Raw genomic sequence first — 21,271 nt, 5'->3', positions numbered from 1 at the left:
AAGAATGTAGGATTATTATTGTACTGAAGCCATGGCAAAAATTAAATCCATACAAGTCAGTGCTAAACAGCAGAGGTAAAAGATGGTGGGGAGGAGAGGATTTCTTAGCAGGACTGGGGTCGTAGTTCATGTAGCAAACCTATGTCAGGTGAGAAATCTTATAGTAAAGGTGGGCTCATCAAGAAGGATGGAAAGGCAAAGCAAGCATGTCAGGGCACTGAAGGTAACATCTGAGATCAAGTTGGTTTGTTCTCTAAGCACGGAGACTGAAAAATCATGCACATTGTGATACAAGATTTGACACAGTTTATTTAGCCCCCAACCACATTAAACCTCTGAATGGAGATGGTAGCCATATTGAAAAATGCTCTTCCCGTCCCCCTTTCCTGTAAATTTTCAGTTCCTCATAATTTGAATTTGCTTCTCATCCCCCTGAAGGTCACCAGCAGGCATGTTAAAGATAAAAGATAAAGATAGATTTATTTCTTTGCAAGGTTACAATGTGTATTTACAATTTTGATTTGTTAAGTACAAAGAAAGCCACTATCATGCCGGGGTATTTCAAGCAGACTTATCCAAGTACAGTGGTCCCTCGTTTTTCGTAGTTAATCTGTTCCTGGAGTTGCTACTATTATCGAAATCTACAATTTTCGAATCAATTTTCCCCATAAGAAATAATGTAAATACAATTAATCCATTCCTGACACCCAGAAGTATTAAAACAAAAACAATTTTTACATGAAATATAGATGTAGTACATAAACAATACAATGGGAAATGATGAATGAAACATTAACAGCATAACTCTTACCTTTATTGGAGATTCTTCTTAGTGTATGGGAGACTGGAGGAGGAGAGAGATTGGATTGTTTACAGTTTGGAAGGGGAATCCCCTTCCATCAACACCTCAGGTACCAATTGCTTTTCTGGGGTTGCTTGTCTTCTCTGTTTCTTAATGCCACTAGGACCAGCTTGAGTCACTGGAGTCCTGTCTCGCAAAATAACTGTGGAGAGAGCTCTGTTTCTGGCGTCTCTTTAACACTTCCCTAAAATGGCCCAAGACTTTGTCACTGTACATGTTGCCAACATGGCTTGCAACAGCCTTGTCAGGGTGATGTTTCTCCATAAATCTTTCCCACATAGCAAAAATCTCTCTAATTCCTGAAGGCACCTTCTTCCATCTCTCTTCCTCCTCCTCTGCAGCAAGATTCTGAGCTGCGATCTGTTGATGTTCCTGCTGAAGTTCTTGCAGCTCCTCAGTGGCGAGCTCTTCGTTGTGGTCTTCCACCAACTCTTCCACATCCTCCAAACTCACATCCAACCCAATGGAACTCCCCAGTGCCACAATTGATTTAACAACAGACATAGGCTCATCAGGGTCAGTCCCAAACCCTTCAAAATCCCTCTTGTTGACACAATCTGGCCACAATTTTCTCCAAGCAGAGTGCAAAGTCCTGGTAGTCACTCCCTCCCAAGCCATACCTATAAGGGTTATGCAATGGACGGTGCTGAAGTGTTCTCTCCAAAATTCTCTTAGGGTCAAGTGTCTGTCTGTGGTCACAGTCAAGCACCTTTGAAACATTGCTTTGGTGTAGAATTTTTTAAAGTTTGCAATGACCTGCTGGTCCATGGGCTGGAGGAGAGGAGTGGTATTCGGGGGCAAGAACTTTACTGTGATGAACCCAAACTCCTCGAAAATTAGGTCATCCAAGTTTGGAGGATGAGCAGGTGCATTGTCCATTACTAGCAGGCACTTGAGATCCAATTTCTTTTCCAGGAGGTAATTCTTCACACTAGGGCAAAACACTTCATTGAACCACTTGACGAAAATTTCCCTCATGACCCATGCCTTACTATTAGATTTCCAAAACTCGCACAATTTACTCTTCATAACATTGTTTTTCCTGAACACACTGGGATTTTCAGATTGGTACACTAGTAATGGCTTCACTTTGAAATCCCCACTAGCATTAGCACAGAACATGAGTGTCAGCCTGACTTTCATAGGCTTGTGTCCTGGCATTGCCTTTTCCTATGTAATGAAGGTCTTCTTTGGCCTCTTCTTCCAAAAGAGGCCTGTTTCATCACAATTGAACACTTGTTCAGGTTTCAGTCCTTCAGCCTCTATGTACTCCTTGAATTCATGCACATATTTTTCAGCTGCCTTGTGGTCCAAACTGGCAGCCTCACCATGCCTTACCACAGTGTGTATGCCACTACGGTTCTTAAATCTCTCAAACCAACCTTTGCTGGCCTTAAATTCACAAATATCAGTCCTCGTTGCAGGTAATTTCTTTACCAGATCGTTGTGCAACTGCCTAGCCTTTTCACAAATAATCGAAGTCATAAGAGTATCTCCTAATTGTTTCTCGTTTATCCACACCAATAATAACTTCTCAACATCTTCGAGTACTGGTGATCTCATTTTCGTCAGCATATTTACCCCCTTTGCAACAACAGCGTCCTTGATTTCCTCTCTTGGCCAAGATGGAACACATGGTTGTGTAGGGTTTCTTATACATCGTGGCCAGTTTGGCCGCACTTGTGCCACTTTCATGTTGTTCAATGATGTTTTTCTTAAATTCAATCGTATTTCTCACCTTTACCACAGGCTTGACACTAGGAGCTTTCTTTGGAGCCATGGTAGCTTATTTAGTACTTGCAAGCACTAAAATGAGTGGAATATTATGAAATATTTCGTAGGAGCACGTGAGGGGACCTTTGCTCACTGGTAAACAATGCCACACTGGCTGGGTAGGGAGGCCGCCCTGGCTCACACTGTGTGTACGTGTCCTGGACAACCTACTATTCGCGAGTCAACCTACGATTAGCAAGCCCATGTTTATACGAAAATATCCCTATGATTTCCGAAATCTACGATTCCCGAGAACTACGATTATCAAGGGACCATTGTACTTAATAACTACTTAAGTTTTATTTATTTATTTGCAAACAGTACACTGAGATTTTATATTTACAATAGTGGGTTGCAATGCAGAGAGAGCCTCTATTATGCCTAGGCATTATGGGCCAACTTAACATTATTGGCTTACAGACTACTTAACACTAAGGATTTTATCATAGTTGTACAGTAGGACAGTAATTATTTCATAGTTCAACAGTAGATTATAATTATAAGCGAATTAAATTTGTATAAGACAAAGGATATATTCATATAGTCTAAAATGCTTTTTGTGAAAACAATGGTTCAATTATTTTCCTGTCAACAATGGATAAAAGGTTCAAAGTGATTGTTGAAGTTATGATGTGGGAATAACATAGGTGAGTATGTGTGTACCGAGTATTTAGCATTTAGTCTAGGGTGATTAAGTGGCTTTTGAGAAGAGTCTTAAACTGATTTTCAGACTGGGTTACTTTAATATCTTCTGGTAATAAATTCCATATTTTAGGGCCCTTTATGTGCATAGAGTTTTTACACAGTGTGATATGGACACGAGGTATATCAAAAAGAGATCTGTGTCTTGTGTTGTGGTCATGTATCCTGTTTAAGTTGGTGAGGAGAAGCTAAAGTGGAGGGTTTATATTTGCGTGTATTGTTCTCTGTATGTAGTAGGCACATGAATAAGTATGGATGTTCTTAATGGTGAGCAGATTCAGACTTTTGAAAATTGGTGGAGTGTGTTGGCGGGAGTGGGAATTCGTTATCGTTCTTACTGCTGCCTTTTGCTGGGTTATGAGGGGTTTTAGGTGAATGGATGTTGTTGATCCCCATGCACAAATTCTATATGTAAGATAAGGGTATATGAGTGTATGGTACAGTGCCAGGAGAGCTGATTGTGGAGCGTAGTACCTTATCTTTGATAGTATACCTACAGTCTTGGAGATTTTCTCGGTGATTTGTTGTATGTGTGTCCAGAACTTAAGGCTACTGTCAATGTGGATACCTAGGAGTGATGAATGGCTTTGAAAACTGACAAGTTGAAGAATTGAGACACTTATGCAGTACATGGGAATCTTTATTGAAGAAACGTTTCGCCACACAGTGGCTTCATCAGTCCAATACAAAGAAATGGGTAAGGAGAGGAGAAGTTGGAGGAAATCAGTCCCTCAACTTGGAATCGATGCATTCAGTCCATCACTCTTGTACATCATGGAATCTTGGTACAAAGACTTCAACGCTTGCCCAACCTTTGGACGACGACCTACTTACACTAGTGGCAGGTCCCACTGTGATCCCGCCTCCTCCTGCTTCGACTCATCTGACTGCAGTATATAAGCCACCTCTCTGGCCCTATGCTGCACTTCCTACAAGAGTGATGGACTGAACACATCGATTCCAGGTTGAGGGACTGATTACCTCCAACTTCTCCTCTCCTTACCCATTTCTATACTTTGTATTGGACTGATGAAGCCACTGTGTGGTGAAACGTTTCTTCAATAAGGATTCCCATGTGTTGCATAAGTGTCTCAATTCTGGATACCTAGGAATTTTCCTTCTGTGAGTCTTGTGACTGATGATCCATTTAGCGTTATGTTAATCGGATCATTTGCAGCTTTGTTTCCAAACTGAATGAAATAAGTTTTATCAGTATTCAGGTTAAGTTTATTAGTCACCATCAAGGCATATATTTTCTGCAATTCGGCATTGACCGTGTTTGCTAGTATGACCGTGTTTGGGTGGAAAAAGACATATGTAGTGTCATCTGCAAATAATATGGGTTTGAGCAGCTGTGATGCATTCGGTAGATCACTGATGTAGATGAGAAAGAGGAGTGGTCCAAGGACGCTTCCTTGTGGGACTCCTACTGTGATTGGTTGGGTGGAAAAGTTTGCATTATTTGCATACACATATTGAGTTCTGTTACTAAGGTATGATTTTAGGTAATTGAGGGAGTGGCCTCTGATACCATAGTGCGTCAATTTGGAGTACAGCAGTTCACGGTCGACTGTATCGAAAGCTTTACGTAAATCAGTGAAAATGCCCAGTGGGACATCTTTCTTTTCAAGTGCAGTATAAATTAGTTCTAGCATGTGTATGACAGCATCATTCGTGCTTTTATTATTCCTGAATCCAAACTGACAAGGGTTTAATATGTTGTGTGACATGAGGTAGGGATAGATCCGTCTATGCATTAATTTTTCCAAGATTTTAGAGAGCAATGTTAAGTTAGATATTGGTCTATAGTTATTCAAGTCAGCTTGGTCACCTCCTTTGTGGATCGGAGTGACCCCTTGCTATTTTGAGGATTGTTGGGAAGGTAGCTGATTCAATGGATTTGTTAAAGAACCTTTCAATAATTGGTGACAATACTTGAGAAGCTTTTTTGTACCTAAAAGCAGGCAAGCTGTTTATGTCTCCTGCCTTCTTTTTAAGGGTGTTTATGATGAGTGTAACTTCTATGGGGTTGGTTGGAGCTAGGAATAGCATATTTGGGTAGGTACCTATGAGGTAGTCTGATGGATGGGTGTTTACGCTTGGTATTTTTTTCGGTAGAGTCTTACCTATGGTGGTGAAGAAAACATTGAGTCTGTTTGCTGTTTCAGTAGGTGTGAGTAGGGGTTCATCTGATTTTGTTAGTTTGATTGTTTTGTTTTTGGATAACTTTTTATTTCCAAGAATTTCAGATAGAGTTTTTCAGGTGTTTTTCATATCACCTTTGATGTTATGTAGTCCATTTTCATAACACAATTTTTTATATTTTCTTATCAGGCTGGTAAGTGCTGACGAGTAACGTTTAGACTGTTCTCTAGTAATTAGACCCATTCTATACTGTTTTTCATATTTGTGCTTTGTGTTAATGGATTTGAGGATGCTTGGTGTTAGCCAGGGATTATTCAGTCTCTCTGCTGTGATCTGTTTAGTTTTTTGGGGAAATGTTTGTTATAGAGGCTTTGGGCTTTTTTAAGAAAATTATTTATACATTCATTCATATCTGTATATGTTTCGAGCTCATTTTGGCAATCGATGTTATTCATAGCTGCTATAAAGTTGTTAACTGCTGTCTCGTTATGTAGTCTGAAGGTTACTTTAGTAATGTCTTGTGGCAGTTTGCCCAGATTAGTTATGAGAAAGGTTGGGTAGTGGTCTGTAGTGTTGTCTGTGATTATGCCTGATATTAAAGGGGATATGGTGTTTGTCCAGATGTGGTCTATTAAGGAGATGCTTGTCTCGGTGATTCTTGTAGGTTTAGATAGCGTTGGTAGCAACAGGCAGTTACTCATTGTGTTTGTGAACTTGGTTACTTGTGGGTCCTGGTCGTGTAGTATGTTTATGTTGCAATCTCCTGTTAGTAGTAGGTGGTCTTTATTCATGTGTGCATCAGTAATCATGTTTCCTAGTTTTTCAATAAAGTGGTAAATGTTTGACTGTGGTACTCTGTATATGTTTATAATTGTGAGGGGTTTTTGCAGGTCTTTTGATTTAAATTTGGCTATGATATATTCTCCATGTTCATCCCTAGTGCAGGATTTATCGATGCATTCGAGTTGATTTGAGTAGTATATAGCTGTTCCTCCCCCTTGCTGGTCTGTTCTACAGTTGTGTATGGCCTTGTAGCCAGAAATGGTATAGACATCTGAATTATCAGGCTTAAGCCAGGTTTCTGTGAGTGTGATGATTGATATTTTGGAATGAAGGGAATTGAGTAGTGCTGTGAGGTCATCATAATGTTTGCTCAAGGATCTGATATTGTAGTTAAAGATGGTTATGTTATTGTTTGCACTAAGTAATGTCTTTGCCTGGTCTGCTGTATAGTAATTACAGTTACTGTTTGATGAGAGTAATTTTACAAACTAGATTTTCTAAGTAAAATAATATAAGAGTTATATTAAATCTACAACTAGACTTATGAATAAGACTCTGTAATTATTCTAAAACTTGTAAAAATTAAAAAAAAAAAAAAAGGGATTATTACAGTACAGACAATTCAGTTATACAATTAAGCATCTAATAGCACCTGAATTATTTTAACAAATGCGAGTTTATGAACTATGGTAGATATTTACAGCTAGAATAAAGGAGCTAGTGAATATATTAAAAGAATGTATTAAAAACAAGAATGTATTAAAACAAAATCAGTAGCACGTGAAGTACTCAATAGCACCTGGAGTATATTAATAAATGTGACTTTATGGACAAGAGGGAAAAAAAAATATTAAATCTCCTGAAAGTTGCTCTTTAATTGTTGTTAGAACTAGGAGTATAGCAATTATTGAATAAAGGGCTGTACAATGTACGTGTATTGGTATACGGAGAATTATTTCAGGAGAAATGTAAAAAGGGACTAAATTAAGTAGTGGTAAAAAATAACCTTTAAATAGACTGACACTGTGACATGAAATTAATCTGAGAGTAAGATTTGCCTTATAACAAAGTTTGAGCAATTGATATCACTAAAGAAATATTATTTGAGGTAGTTGATACTAGCTAGTGGAAGATGGTACAAGGAATTGCACAGTAGTGTAGTAGGAGCATACACTAGTTTGTTATTTGTAGTTTAGAAGCAAAGGGAAAATTAGGTAAGATTATAGAAGAATTATAACAGTGCTTAAGTAGGAATAAATGGTAATACAGATATTATTAAAGAGTATCTTATTAACAAGTAATTAATTGTGAAAGGGAAATCTGGGAAGATAACACAAATTGGATTACACAAGGAACTGTGTGGGACACATGGGATAATGAGGTAGTAAATACTATCCAGGAGGTGATAGTACAGGGATTAGTTCAGTAATGGCATAATAACATACACTAACATAGTACAATGATTTGGTCACTAGTATCAGTCAGACTCTGTAATGTTTGCATCATGAAGGAAGTTCGCTAGTCCATTTTCATTTGTAATATAGCACACACGGCCTAATTTGTTTTTCTTAATAGAATTTGTCAATCACGTACAAAGCACTGGTGAATTTTATCATTATTCTCATGTTTCAGTTTTCTCACTCTGTACAGGAGGTTCTGTCATTTTCTTGTGAGACACTTGTTTATGTATATATCTTTTTTTGCTTTAACAGATGAACTTATTAGATCTTTTTTCTGTCGTGTGTGAAATCTGAGCATAACACTTTTTCTCCCTTGGTTCCCTAGTAACTGTGATTCTTTAATTTCCGACACTGGCACATTAACCTGTAGGTGGTCGCGTATGATCTGGAGAGTTGTAGCTTTGCAGTTGGTATGGTTTAATTCACTAGGAAAGAGTGGACTGTTTATTACTACTGCATCGGCTAGCTTATCTTGCTCTGCCTTGTCATCTTGGTAAGCAAAATAATTGTTCAGTTGGGTATACATGTTTGTTTTCCAGTCCTTGACAGCATCTTCAATCTTCGTGTTCAGGGGAGTTATTTGATCTGTGTGACTGGCTATGACTGATTGGAGGGTCTTGCCAAAATCAGTCGTGCCAGTTGATGTTAGCTGTTGTTCAAAGCTGTTGATCTTATTCTCAAGGTGAAGTAACTCTGATTCATGGTTTGTTATTGTTGCACAGAGAGACTTATTTTCAGCACGAAGATTCAAGTTATCTGCCATTAGGGTGGTGATGTAATTTTTTAGTGTGTCAGGATCATTAGTCATACCTGGGAGCATATCAGATGGGTTAAATCCTATGAATGTAGTAGAGGTAGAGAGGGAGTCAGTCACGGTTGTTGTTGTTGTCGAGTCGCCTTGGTTGGTGGGTGAGTCGGCCATGTTAATTGTTGGTGATGCGTCTCTCTGGGTGGTGACGGGGGTGGATAGGGCACCGGCATCCTGCTGGATCGTCTTATGGAATAGTCGGTTTCTAGGTACTGCCTTCCTGCTCTTAGTGCTGTTTCTTCTATGAGTTGGTCTCATAGTAGTACAGGAGTTGCTGTGGTTGGTTGAAGAAACTGAATTAGACAAGATGGTTAATTTTTTAATAAATCTTTATTTTATCTTAATAATAATGTGAGGTAGTCAAGATGGAGGTTTATAACAATAATAATCTTGAAGTTGCACAATACAAACATTACTGCAATCAATGGTTCAAACTATAATTTCGTGGAATGGCAGATGTTTTAACCCTTTCAGGGTCCGTCCCGTAGATCTACGGCTTTGCATTCAGGGTCCAAACCATAGATCTATGCCAAAATTCTAGCGGCATCAAATTTAGCGCAAGAAGGCTGGTAGGCCTACATCTGAGAGAATGGGTGGTCAGTGTATGCACTATAGAAAAAATCTGGACACCCGCATGGCATTGTGGGAATGCCGGCAAAGTAGCTTTGTTCATCATGCCTGGCGGCAAGGAAGCTCTCACTCCTCACTCACTCTCTGGGTGAATTCTGACTCTCCTCTTCACAACTTACAGTTCTAAGACTGATAGAAGTGGAGCTGAAGAGGAATTCTATGGTTTTGAACCATATGGTATCATTGTGCCATATGGTACAATGGTGCCATGTCATACAATGGTATATGGTACAATGGTATCATATAGTGCATTATACCATATGGTACATTATACCATATGGTAGAGGGACCCTAATGGAAATAAGTCTGACATTTTTGGGTTATCCTAGGTTCTCCAAACATATGCTGCTGTGTATGATATTCTATGTAACTTTATTTGTGTATACCTAAATAAACTTACTTAAGATGCTACATGTGCTTGATTAAGTTTATTCAGGTGTACAGAAATACAATTACATAGATTATCATACATAGCACCATATGTATAAATTTCTAGGATAACCCAAAAAAGTCTGGGTGAATTATTTCCATAGGGATCCCTGTATCTGTACCATATGGTGTCCTGTACTGTATGGTACCCTGTACCATATGGTACCCTGTGCCATATGGTACCCTGTGCCATATGGTACCCTGTGCCATATGGTGTCCTTTACTGTATGGTACCCTGCACCATATGTTATCCTGTACTGCATGGTACCCTATACCATATAGTACAATGTACCCTCTGGTACCCTGTAACATATGATACCGTGTACCATATGGTCAATAGGTGTTGGTGGCACCAGACACCAGCTAAGACTGAGTGAGTGGCAATGCAAGCTACTGACTCCGCAGTTTCGGACACTAAGCACTTGGTCATCCACCTCAAGCAACATGTGGAGTTCCTGTACATTTGTAAATATATAATAGAACATTTCTTATATACAACATTTTTGCATATTTTTGTAGTAAACAATTGTAAACAAAATAATGATGAAAATATTAGTGTGTTTATTGTGTTGAATACAACAGTACCATATAGTACCATATGGTACAATGAACCATAGGGTATCATTGTACTGTATGGTACAGTGTACCACATGGTACCATTGCACCATATGATACCATTGTATATGGTACCAATGTACCATATGGTACCATTGTACCATATGGTACCATTGTATATGATACCATTGTATATGGTGATATGGTACCATAAGGTACTACTGCACCATATGGTACCATTGTATCATATGGTACCATTGTACCATATGGTACCATTGTATCATATGGTACCATTGTATCATATGGTACCATTGTATCATATGATACCATTGTATCATATGATACCATTGTATCATATGATACCATTGTATCATATGATACCATTGTATCATATGATACCATTGTATCATATGGTGATATGGTACCATAAGGTACTACTGCACCATATGGTACCATTGTATCATATGGTACCATTGTACCAAATGGTGCCATTGTACCATATAGTACCATTGTACCATATGCACAATTGTACTATATGGTACCATTGCACCCTATGGCACCATTGTACCATATGGTACTATATGGTACCATTGTATTCAACACAATAACCGCACTAATATTTTCATCTTGTTTACAAAAAACTTGTAAACAAGTTTTGTAAGCAATATAATGATAAACAAATTAGTGCAGTTATTGTGTTGAATACAATGAGTGTACACCTATACAATATACATTATACTGGTCTCACAGGCCACAAATGTTACTAGAAAAAGGAAAAAATTAGAAAAGAAAAGAAAAAAGAATAAAAAAAGTAAAATAAAAAAATGCGATTTTGTGGAAGTCACTGATGTTGCCGCCACCCGGTCATTTTGGGTCAACTTCCTGCCGCTGTATCTCGGTAAGTACTGATCAGAAATTTTTTTTTTGTTTTATTACCTTCACAAAAATATTATCTTTAATTCTGTAAGAATTTTTTTTTTTTTTTTTTTTTCATAATTTCTTGGACACTGGGGCACCACTTCAGATTTTGGCCTTGGACCCTGAAAGGGTTAATACAATGGACCCTCAACCAGCGATATTAATCCGTTCCTGAGAGCTCATCGCTAATCGAAATAATCGTTACTCAAGTTAATTTTCCCCATAAGAAATAATGGAAATCAAATTAATCCGTGCAAGACACCCCAAAGTATTGAAAAAAAAAATTTTACCACATGAAATATTAATTTTAATACACACAAACTGAAGAAGACATGCACAGTTACATGACACTTACCTTTATTGAACATCTGGTGATGATTGATGGGATGGGAGGAGGAGAGACTGTTGATCTTCTTAGTGTTTAGAAGGGGAATCCCCTTCCATTAGCACTTGAGGTAGCAAGTCTTTTTCTGGGATTACTTCCCTTGTTCTTTTAATGCCACTAGGACCAGCTTCAGAGTCACTGGACTTTTGTCACACAACACATCTGTCCATAGATACCTGTACCTCTCGTTCCTTTATGACTTTCCTAAACTGGTTCACAACATTGTCAGTGTACAGGTTGCCAACACGGCTTGCAGTAGCTGTGTCAAGGTGATTTTTATCAAAAAAGGTTTGCACTTCAAGCCACTTTGCACACATTTCCTTAATCTTAGAAGTAGACAACTTCTTCAATTTCTCTCTCCCCTAATCTCCTGATCAGCCGGGCTGTGGCTCGTACGTTGGTTTGCGTGCAGCCAGCAGCAACAGCCTGGTTGATCAGGGGCTGATCCAGCAGGAGGCCTGGTCACAGACCGGGCCGCGGGGGCGTTGACCCCCGAAACTCTCTCCAGGTAAACTCCAGGTCCTCCTCCGAAACAGTTTCCTCAGGTCTGGCCTCTTGCTGTTCAAGATGATCTAGCAGCTCATCAGTGGTTAGTTCATCATTGTCCTCCTCCACCAGCTCTTCCACATCCTCCCCACTAACCTCCAACCCCAAGGACTTCCCCAATGCCACAATGGATTCCTTAACTGGCATAGGATTCTCAGGGTTAGCCTCAAACCCTTCAAAATCCCTTTTGTCTACACATTCTGGCCACAGTTTTTTCCAAGCAGAGTTCAAGGTCCTCTTAGTCACTTCCTCCCAAGCCTTACCTATAATGTTTACACAATTGAGGATGGTAAAATGATCTTTCCAAAACTCTCTTAGAGTCAGTTGAGTTTCTGAGGTCACTACAAAGCACCTTTCAAACATAGCTTTTGTGTACAGTTTCTTGAAGTTGGAAATGACCTGCTGGTCCATGGGCTGCAGGAGAGGAGTGGTATTCGGAGGCAAAAACTTCACCTTAATGAAGCTCATGTCCCTAGAAAGTCGCTCTGCCAAGTCTGAAGGATGACCAGGAGCATTGTCTAATACCAGGAGGCACTTATTCAAATTCAATTCAAATTCAAACTTTATTCTCTATAAGTATTACAATGCTGAGTTTACAGAATTTGGTTATTGTGTGGTTTACATGTAGTAAAATAATAATTACAGAGTGTACCACTAGAACGCCTAGCATGGCTAGGCATTTCGGGCAGACTTATATTAAATCTTAGGTTTAAAATGTTACAGAATTATGAGATAAGTTGGTATTATAGCTAAGTGACTAAATGCTAGTTGTGAGTTTAGCAATGTGAATGCTTTTGTTTTGGCACTATACATAGTTTCAGTATTGGAGTATCACAGGACAACTTTTGATTAGTTAAGATTCATTATTTTGAGATTGAGATTGATATTTCTGTTTATGGTCAAATGGGTGAGTGAGTGTAAGTGTGAACCACCAGGTGGTATTCGTATTATTAGTTGACAGGGTGTATCAGGGAGATAAGATGTTTTCTGATGGTAGTTTTGAAGGTGATGAATGTGTCTGCAGTTTTGGAATTTTCAGGTAGGGTGTTCCAGATTTTAGGGCCTTTGACATACATTGAATTTTTGTAAAGGTTTAGTCGGACACGGGGAATGTCATAGAGATGTTTGTGTCTGGTGTTGTGCCTGTGGGTTCTGTCACAACTATCAAGAAAGCATTTTAGGTCAAGGTTAATATTGGAATTTAAGGTCCTGTAGATGTAGATTGCACAGTAGTAAGTGTGGATGTACTGAACAGGGAGTAAGTTTAGATCTATGTAGAGTGGGGGGGTGTGTTGCGAGGGATGGGATTTAGTGATTATTCTTACTGCGGCTTTTTGTTGGGTTATTATTGGCTTTAGGTATGTTGCAGCAGTTGAACCCCAAGCACAGATAGCATAGGTGAGGTATGGATATATAAGTGAATGGTATAGTGTGAGAAGGGCAGTTTGCGGCACGTAGTATCGTATCTTGGAGAGGATCCATCCCAACCGTTTTGGATACTTTTTTGGTTATGTGTTGGATATGGGTGCCGAAGTTCAGGTTGTTGTCGAGGTATAGGCCTAGGAATTTGCCCTCATTATGCCTAGTAATTAGAGTGTTGTCGATCTTAATGTTAATTTGCGCATCTCCTGCTCTGCTACCAAACATAATGTAGTAGGTTTTGTCAACGTTAAGCGTAAGTTTATTGGCTGTCATCCAAGTCGATATTTTGATCAGCTCCTCATTAACAATGGTGTTGAGGGTTGCAAGATTAGGGTGAGAGATGACATAAGTCGTGTCGTCAGCAGAGAGAATGGGGTTCAGGTGTCGAGATACGTTTGGAAGATCATTGATGTATATGAGGAAGAGCAGGGGACCAAGGACACTTCCCTGCGGAACTCCAGTATCAAGTGGCTGTGTTGTTGATGCTGTGTCTTTAACGATGACATACTGATACCTATTAGTAAGGTAAGATTTGAAATATGCAAGCGCATGGCCTCTTATACCATAATGGTCAAGTTTGTGGAGTAGGATGCCGTGGTCTACTGTGTCAAAAGCTTTTCTTAGGTCAATAAAAATTCCTAGTGGATATTCCTTATTTTCCAATGCTGTGTAAAGCAGATCTAGCATTTTTATAATTGCATCGTTAGTGCTTTTATTTTTCCTGAATCCAAATTGGCAGGGGTTGAGTATGTTTTGTGACGTTATAAATGAATATAGTCTCCTGTGCACGAGTTTCTCAAAGATTTTGGATAGCAATGGTAAGTTTGATATTGGCCTATAGTTGTTTAAATCTGTAGGGTCACCACCTTTATGTATTGGTGTAACCCTTGCCATCTTGAGTAGTTTCGGGAAGGTGCTAGCTTCTAGTGACTTGTTAAAAAGCAATGAGATAGTATGCGAGAGGACATGGGCCACTCTCTTGTACAATAATGGTGGGACATGAGACAGATTCCGAGTTATTTTTAAGTGACTTTATAATCTCGGTGACTTCCGTGGACTCAGTTGGAGCAAGATAGAAGGAATTTGGGAAATTCCCATCTAGGTAGTCCCCGGCATGGGCATTGGTACGTGGGATTTTATTGGCGAGATTAGAACCTATGGTTGAGAAGAAGTCGTTTATCTTGTTAGCTGTGTCGGTGGGTTGCAGTGGTGTTTCATTAGGTTTAGTTAGGACAATATTCTTGTTTTTTTTCAGTTTGTGGGTCCCTAGAATCTGAGAGAGTGTTTTCCAGGTCTTTTTTATATCTCCTCTTGTGTCAGTGAATCTACTGGAGTAGCATAGTTGTTTGGCTTTCTTTATTACTTTGGTGAGGACTGATGAATAGTGTTTGAGAATATCTTTGTGTATTAAGCCCTGTCTCTATTGCTTTTCATATTGGTGTTTCTTATCAATGGATTTCAGAATGGTGCTGGTTAGCCATGGGCAACCGAGCCGTTTGTTTGTTATCTGTTTCGTTTTTATAGGACAATGTTTGTTGTATAGTCTAAGTAGTTTGTTAAGAAAAATGTCTGTCCAGTCGTCAATACCATTGGCCTTGGAGAATTCTGTAGGCCAGTCAGCAGTCTCTAGGTCAGCTGTGAACTTCCTTATTGAGGCCTCATCATGGAGTCTAAATGAGACTTTGTTGTATTCAAGTGGTGGTTTACTAATGTTTGTCAAGAGGAAGGTAGGGTAGTGGTCTGTAGTGCTATCTGTGATTATCCCTGATTTAAGGGGGGCTAGTACATTGGTCCATATGTGGTCTATTATGGTTGTACTTGTTTCAGTGAGCCTGGTTGGTTTAGTTATTGTTGGTATGAGAAGTGTGTTGTTCATATTGCTGATGAAATCAGTTAGAGGCTGATCATCTAGTAGGCCAAGGTTGATGTTGAAGTCTCCAGCTAAGAGAAGGTGGTGCTTATTCATTTGTCTGTTTGTTATTAGTGCCTTTAATTTCTCACTGAAGTTTGGGATGTTAGTGTGGGGTATCCGGTAAATGGCACCGATTGTTATAGGCGTCTTAAGGTTTTTTACTGTAAAATTAGCAAAAATGTATTCTCCATATTCATCACTTAAGCTACTGGTGCTGATACAAGATAATTGGTTAGAGTAATAGATTGCAATACCACCCCCAACTTGGTATGGTCTGCAGTTGTGGATTGCTGTGTATCCTGGTAGAGGGTAGATATCTATTGTGTCCTGTTTTAGCCAGGTCTCGGTAAGAATAATGCAGGAGAAGGGTGTCTTTAGTGATTCAAGGAGTGCCAGGAGGTCATCATAGTGTTTGCTTAAGGACCTGATGTTGTAGTTAAGTACTGATAGACTTTTAGCATTGTTTAGGATAGTGCTGGCTTGTGATGCTGTGTAGTAAAGGCAGTTACTTTCCAATAGGTTTTGATTGTGTGTCACATTATATAGGTTTAGATCAGGGTCAACGTAATCAATCATCTTCTAGGTTTAAATTATGGTTATTTATATCCTGAGTTGTGTGTTGAGTTTTAGTACTGATATCTGTAGTGGTGGGAAGTTTGGACAAGTATATAGCTATAGCATTTTGGTCATGTAGAGTATAGTCACTAATACACATAATGAAGTTGGTGTTGTCTATGTGTTGTGCTGGAATGAGCTAAAGTACAACTAGGTATAAACTAATAATATAAAAATACAAATTAAAAATAGCACAAGACTATCACTTGTAATTGCACTAAGGTCTAATGTAATGACTTTGGTATAGTCTATGTATTGACCTAGAGTGAGCAATAGTACAACTAGGTTTAATCTAATATTGTAGAAATACAAATTAAAAATAGCACCAAGCTCTCACTAGTAATTACACTATGGTCTAATATAATGACTTTGGTACTATGTATTGAGCTAGAATGAGCTATAGTACAATGGAGTTTAATCTAATGATATAAAAAAGGCACAAGACTCTCAGTTGTAATTGCACTAAGGTGTTATATAAGTTGTTTACAAGAATTAGAGTATAACTAGATTTAAATTGACAAGATAAAATATACAAGGTAGCAAAAGAATAAAAAAAAAAATGAGGTAATTTTTCACATTGGGGGCAAATGCATGGTGTAACCAGTCATAGAAAAAGTCCCTAGTGACCCATGCCTTACTGTTTGCCCTCCACAGCACACATAAATTAGCCTTGATGACATTGTTTTTCCTGAACACTCTGGGAGTTTCAGAGTGATACACCAATAAAGGCTTCACTTTGCAATCACCACTAGCATTGGCACACATCAACAGAGTAAGCCTGTCTTTCATAGGCTTATGTCCTGGGAGTGCCTCTTCCTCCTGAGTAATGTAGGTCCTGCTTGGCATTTTCTTCCAAAACAGGCCTGTTTCATCACAAACACTTGTTCAGGTTTCAGTCCTTCACTGTCTATGTACTCCTTGAATTCCTGCACATATTTTTCAGCCGCTTTGTGGTCTGAACTGGCAGCCTCACCATGCCTTATCACACTATGAATGCCACTACGCTTCTTAAATCTCTCAAACCAACCTTTGCTGGCCTTAAATTCACTCACATCACTAGTTGCTGGCATTTTTTTAATTAAATCGTTTTTTAATTAAATCGCCTTTTCACATATGATTGCTCGAGAGATGCTATCTCCTGCTATCTGTTTCTTGTTTATCCACACCAATAACAGTCTCTCAACATCTTCTACCGCTTGTGATCTCAGTTTCGAAAACATAGTTGCACCTTTAGCAAGAACAGCTTCCTTGACTGCCGTTTTCTTGCCCACAATAGTAGCTATGGTTGATTGGGGTTTATTATACAACCTGACCAGCTCAGAGACACGCACTCCACTTTCATACTTAGCAATGATCTCTTTCTTCATCTCCATAGTAATTCTCACCCTTTTTGCTGTAGGGTTGGCACTAGAAGCTTTCTTGGGGCCCATGGTGACTTATTTTGCAGGTGCAATCACTACAAAGGCTGTGATAATATGAAATGTTCCAGTTGTATGTTTGGAAGCGACTGCGGTGGCTGGCTGGCTTGTAAACACTGGCACCCACGGGACAAGTGAGGCGCGCTCAGGCCAAAGTGGACGTGTCTCGTACGGAACGAATAGTGCTGGTCGGGTTTTTAAGCGCTAGTTGAGGCAAAATTTTTGCGTTAAAATGTATCGCTAGTCAGATTTATCGTTAATCGATGCCATCGCTGGTTGAGGGTCCACTGTAGACTCGAGGTCATATAATATAATATTTGGGAGTTGCTTCAAACTTGTTAGAAGTTGTTTTGGTTAGTACTCAGAGATGATTTTTTAGCATAGCCCTCAATTTGTATGTTGTCAGGGGATCCTTTACCAGTTCAGGTAGTGAATTCCAGATCTTTGGACCCTTCATGTGCATTGCATTTTTGCAAAAGATTTAACATTTTTGATTGAATCTTAGTATACCCAGTCAGTGCCTCATACATTTTTAGCTTGAATAGTAATCTTAATCCATACATTCTTATTTGTTAGTGATTAGCAGCAACTGATTATCATTTACTTAGGAACATAAGATACTAATTAAGGTGCCAAATCAGGTGCTAAAATATTATCTCTTTTTTTGGTTTATTTTTTTGTCAAAAGCTCCTTTATTTTTAGCTTCAAAATAATTATCTTAGTCCATATATTCATATTTTTAAGTGGCTAACAGTAAATATTTTTTATTTTTTGATAACTGCAACAGCTTATTTCTCTATGTGCCTTCTGTAGATACTTTTTACATCCTCCTTTACTCTTATGAATACAAATATCAATCCTGATATCAACCTCTTATTAAACTGCACAAATAATCCTAACAGTAATTGCTATTACTACACTGCTCATCACACTAAAACTCTACTTAGTGCCAGCAATAACAAACAGTATTCAGCTACAATGTTTGATCACTGAGTAAACACTATGATGACCTACTTGCACTGCTGAAGTCTCTAAATGCTACTATAACTTTCATTATTCTTATTGAAACCTGGCTCAAAGAAGATTTGACAGACATAGCTACCATACCTGGGTACACAGCCATACACAACCGCAGGCCTGACCAACTAGGAGGATGCACTGCCATATACTACTCCAAACAACTGGAATGTATGAAATTTATTTGCACAAGGGACGACACTTGTAAATACATTATAGCTAAATTCACATTAACAAACCTAAAAACCTATAACAGTTGGAGCAGTCTACAGATTACAGCACACATATACTTACACTTTTAGTGGTAACCTTAGAAACATGATAACTGACTCATGAAGTGAATAAACACCACCTGATACAGGAGACTTCAACATAAACCTCATCTAAGTAACTTACCCTCCAGTAGCTGATTTCACAAACACTATGAACAACTGCTTGATACTGCCTTTTCTAACTAAGCCAACAAAAATTTCTCAGACAGGTGCCTAATTACTTGACCATATCTGGACTAACATGATACCTCCACTACAAGCAGCTATTATCATAGACAACACTACAGACCACTACCGCACCTCTCTCATATCACCATATCAAAAACAATATACTTAGATCACAACATAATTGAGGTTCAGACATGTATGTGCGGAGCCCCCCAGACCAACAAAATGAGATAAATCATGAGGAAGCCTTCACCAAATTCAACTTCAATAACAAGAACATAAAGTGGGACCAAGTAAACCAAGTCCTAAATGATATAAGCTGGGAAGATAGACTAAGCAACACAGACCCAAACTTATGCCTAGACTAGATTAACTTGGTGGCACTCGATGTATGCTCAAGGCTTATTCCTGTAAGAAAAAGGAGGAGTAGATGTAAAATAGAAAGAGACAGGCACTCCCTTTACAGGCGATGGAAAAGAATAACAGAGCGGCTAAAAGAGGCCAATATATCTGAAATGCGTAGGGAGACACTGGTCAGAGAAATAGCAAACATCAAACTTAAGCTAAAGGAATCTTATAGGAGTCAGGAATCGCGGGAAGAACTAAAAGCCATAAATGAAATCGAAAGAAACCCAAAGTATTTCTTTTCTTATGCCAAATCAAAGTTGAGAACAACATCCAGTATTGGGCCCCTACTTAAACAAGATGGGTCCTACACAGATGACACAAAGGTAAAGAGTGAGCTACTCAAGTCCCAATATGACTCGGTTTTTAGCAAGCCGCTAACCAGACAGAGTCGAAGATCAAAATGAATTTTTGCTTGAGAGCCACAGAAACTGGTAAACACAAGCCTATCTGATGTTATCCTGACGCCAAATGACTTCGAACAGGCGATAAATGACATGACCATGCACTCTGCCCCAGGGCCAGACTCAATGAACTCTTGTGTTCATCCAGAACTGCAAGAAGCCCCTATCACAAGCTTTTACCATGGAGAGGGAGCAAGGACATGGGGGTTGTCCCACAGTTACTAAAAACAACAGACATAGCCCCACTCCACAAAGGGGGCAGTAAAGCAATAGCAAAGAACTACAGACTGCTATCACTAACATCCCATATCATAAAAATCTTCGAAAGGGTCCTAAGAAGCAAGATCGCCACCCATCTAGATACCCATCAGTTACACAACCCAGGGCAACATGGGTTTAGAGCAGGTCGCTCCTGTCTGTCCCAACTACTGGATTACTACGACAAGGTCCAAGATGCACTAGAAGACAAAAAGAATGCAGATGTAATATATACAGACTTTGCAAAAGCCTTCGACAAGTGTGACCATGGCGTAATAGCACACAAAATGCGTGCTAAAGGAATAACAGGAAAAGTTGGTCGATGGATCTATAATTTTCTCACAAACAGAACACAAAGAGCAGTAGTCAACAGAGTAAAGTCTGAGGCGGCTACGGTGAAAAGCTCTGTTCCACAAGGCACAGTACTCGCTCCCATCTTGTTTCTTGTTCTCATATCTGACATAAACAAGGATGTAAGCCACAGCAACGTGTCTTCGTTTGCAGATGACACCCAAATCTGCATGACAGTGTCTTCCATTGCAGACACTGCAAAGCTCCAGGCGGACATCAACCGAATCTTTCAGTGGGCTGCAGAAAACAATATGAAGTTCAACGATGAGAAATTTCAATTACTCAGATATGGTAAACACGAGGAAATAAAATCTTCATCAGAGTACAAAACAAATTCTGGCCACAAAATAAAGTGAAACACCAACGTCAAAGACCTGGGAGTGATCATGTCGAAGGATCTCACCTTCAAGGACCATAACATTGTATCAATCGCATCTGCTAGAAAAATGACAGGATGGATAATGAGAACCTTCAAAACTAGAGAGGCCAAGCCCATGATGACACTCTTCAGGTCACTTGTTCTATCTAGGCTGGAATATTGCTGCACACTAACAGCACGTTTCAAGGCAGGTGAAATTGCCGACCTAGAAAATGTACAGAGAACTTTCACGGCACGCATAACGGAGATAAAACACCTCAATTACTGGGAGCGCTTGAGGTTCCTAAACCTGTATTCCCTGGAACGCAGGAGGGAGAGATACATGATTATATACACCTGGAAAATCCTAGAGGGACTAGTACCGAACTTGCACACGAAAATCACTCACTACGAAAGCAAAAGACTTGGCAGACGATGCACCATCCCCCCAATGAAAAGCAGGGGTGTCACTAGCACGTTAAGAGACCATACAATAAGTGTCAGGGGCCCGAGACTGTTCAACTGCCTCCCAGCACACATAAGGGGGATTGCCAACAGACCCCTGGCAGTCTTCAAGCTGGCACTGGACAAGCACCTAAAGTCAGTTCCTGATCAGCCGGGCTGTGGCTCGTACGTTGGTTTGCGTGCAGCCAGCAGCAACAGCCTGGTTGATCA

The 21,271-nt window shown here is 39.4% G+C and overlaps 1 protein-coding gene across 13 annotated transcripts in view; it reads left to right on the top strand.

The window, feature by feature from the left end:
* The window catches only part of LOC128689486 (GAS2-like protein 3), a 1,113,234-nt gene that overhangs the window by 997,586 nt on the left and 94,377 nt on the right, over positions 1-21,271 (top strand). The window lies entirely within an intron of this gene.

The sequence above is a fragment of the Cherax quadricarinatus genome, chromosome 18, assembly GCF_038502225.1.
Source record: "Cherax quadricarinatus isolate ZL_2023a chromosome 18, ASM3850222v1, whole genome shotgun sequence".
NCBI classification, from domain to species: domain Eukaryota; kingdom Metazoa; phylum Arthropoda; class Malacostraca; order Decapoda; family Parastacidae; genus Cherax; species Cherax quadricarinatus.
Note: the sequence above shows the minus strand (reverse complement) of the source record. Positions and strands in the feature narration are given on the sequence as shown.